Raw genomic sequence first — 2,522 nt, 5'->3', positions numbered from 1 at the left:
TTTGAAATTAATCAAAAACCAACTTATACATTATATGTATATTTTTAATGTGGTCTTTGAAAAATGTATTTACGATATGTGACGATTAATCATACAAGTTTTGATTATATTTTTTAATAAATTGACAGCGGCAAAAGCAGTGGCGATGTTATTTTTGTTTTTTGAGAAAATTGTTATTTTATTTAAATTGTACCCGGGGTATATTTTTTCAGATGTGGTGTTTTCTCGTATGTATGTATGTATGTACTTATATATAATACGCCCGTATGTACTTCTGCATAAGTACGCGTGTACATATGTATATAAGTTCGCAGTACGGATAGACCGCGAGAAGAAAATTAACAGACACTTCCCTGCCAACCATGAGCGGGTAAAACACCAGATAATTAGCGGGTAACATGGTGGTAAACAACAGAGTGTTTCAAGCCTGGCAGATTTTACCTACTCACGTACGTATACATGTGATCAGACATCTTTGTTGCGCTCATTCAGCAGTGTCATATAAAAAAGTATATCTGTCCTGCTTTAATATCCCTAATCGACAGGTAATGCAGGGTTGCATTTTCTCTTTTTAAATAGCTGATGCAGGGTTGCATTTTAAACAGCTGATGTAGGGTTGCATTTCCTACTTTTAAAATTTAAAAGAAATTTTAATTTTTAAAATTTTTATTTTATTTTATTTTTTACATTTATACATAAAATTTATTATAATTTAAATAAAAATAAAAATATGTCTAATTTCAAAAAATAATTAATATCTGAAAAAAGATTAATTAAAGAAAGGAATTATTACAGCCTGAAAATAAAAGAGTGGAAAAATATTATAAAACACAAATACCTGAAAATAAAATAAAGATTATTAATACCTGAAAATAAAAGAGTGGACAAATATTATTAAAGACAAATACCTGAAAATAAAATAAATATTATTAACACCTGAAAATAAATAATAATTACATTGAATTTGTAATATCTAAAAGAAAAAGAAAGATTAATTTTATAAAATGATAATAATATCTGTAAAAAAAAAATAATATTATCTGACAGAATAAAATATATTAAATAAAAATTAATTTTCTCTGAAAGCAAAGATTAATTAAATAGTGATAAAATCTGAAATAAAAGAATAATATTATCCGATTATTTAAAATATAAAGCAAACATTTGTTTTCACATATTATTTTGGATTGTGCAGGCCGCCTTAAACGCATACAATACATATGTACATATACGTATGTATGTATGTACATTATTTTTGCGTAATTATATTGGACTGCGCAGTCCAATTTCAAAGTACACACACTTTTTTCACATAAGTACTTACTTAACAATTGATATTTGCCGCTTCTGATGATATAGCTGCTGCTGCTACTTCCAATTTCCATTGCTATAAAAATAAATGAAGTAATTAGTTTCAAAATATTGTTAAAAAATCACATAAAATTCATTTACTTACCTTCTTGTCGTACGAGCCTCCTTTACGATGGTACGATCACGAACGACATGCGGCTATCAATCGTTTTTATTACCCTTTTGGGATTTCATTGTCACTATTGACAATAATGTGTTCTCCTTCGCACTCATTCAAATAAATCAAGAGATGAAAGAAACTTTTTTCATCGCATTTAGGTAAATAAAAATAACCCGAAAATGTGTTGGTGTTAGTGTATAAAGAAAAAATGTGTAGTTGTATTGGAATATTTGTCTCAAGCGGGTAGCCGTGGTTGGCAGGGTTTGTTCTCGATATATGTATGTGCATGTATATAAGTAAATGTATACCCTGCCAACCATGAGCGGGTAAAACGCCAGATAATTAGCGGGTAACATGGTGGTAAACATATAGAATGTTTCTTAAGCCTGGCAAATATTTTATCACCCTCACGGCTGTATACATGTGATCAGACATCTTTGTTGCGCCCGATTCAGCAGTGGTCATATAAAAGTATATCTGTCCTGCTCTAATATCCCAATCGACGGTGATGCAGGGTTGCATTTTTCTTTTTAATAGTTGATGCAGGGTTGCATTTTTTGATTCCCTACTTTTAAAATTTCATTAAACCAAACTTTTAATTTTCAAAATTTTTATTTTATTTTTTTTTTATGTTTACAAAAAAATTTATTAATTATATAAATAAAAATATATTTAATTTAAAAATATTTAAAATCTGAAAAAAAAAAATAAAGAAAAAAATTTTTTTAAAAAAGAAAATAAAAAGGAAAAATATTAAAAACACAAATTTCCGTTTAAAAAAAAAAGGGTTTTTAAAACCCCCAAAAAAAAAAAATTTGGGAAAAATTTAATTTTTAAAAATATAAAATAAAAAAAGATTTTTAAAAATTTAAAAAAAATAAAATTACTTTTAAAAAAAATTAATTTAAAAAAAAATAATAAAATCTGGGGAAAAAATTAAAAAAAATCTAAAAAGAAAAAAAATTTTTTTAAAAAACCCCCCAAAAAAGGGGAAAATTTTTTTGAAAGGCCCAATTTTTTTAATTTTTAAATAAAAATAAGTGTTTCTTGA

At 26.3% G+C, this 2,522-nt stretch overlaps 1 long non-coding RNA gene across 1 annotated transcript; it reads right to left on the bottom strand.

The window, feature by feature from the left end:
- Positions 1–808: 808 nt before the first annotated feature.
- Positions 809–1,507, bottom strand: LOC126767325 (uncharacterized). The gene is made up of 3 exons (XR_007669068.1): positions 1,457–1,507; positions 1,325–1,387; positions 809–1,113 (listed from the first exon to the last, which is right to left on the bottom strand). It is a non-coding gene; the product is annotated as an uncharacterized LOC126767325 (long non-coding RNA).
- Positions 1,508–2,522: the final 1,015 nt, after the last annotated feature.

The sequence above is a fragment of the Bactrocera neohumeralis genome, unplaced genomic scaffold, assembly GCF_024586455.1.
Source record: "Bactrocera neohumeralis isolate Rockhampton unplaced genomic scaffold, APGP_CSIRO_Bneo_wtdbg2-racon-allhic-juicebox.fasta_v2 ctg5436, whole genome shotgun sequence".
Lineage (NCBI taxonomy): Eukaryota > Metazoa > Arthropoda > Insecta > Diptera > Tephritidae > Bactrocera > Bactrocera neohumeralis.
The sequence above is the reverse complement of the archived record's forward strand: the minus strand, read 5'-3'. Positions and strand labels throughout refer to the sequence as shown.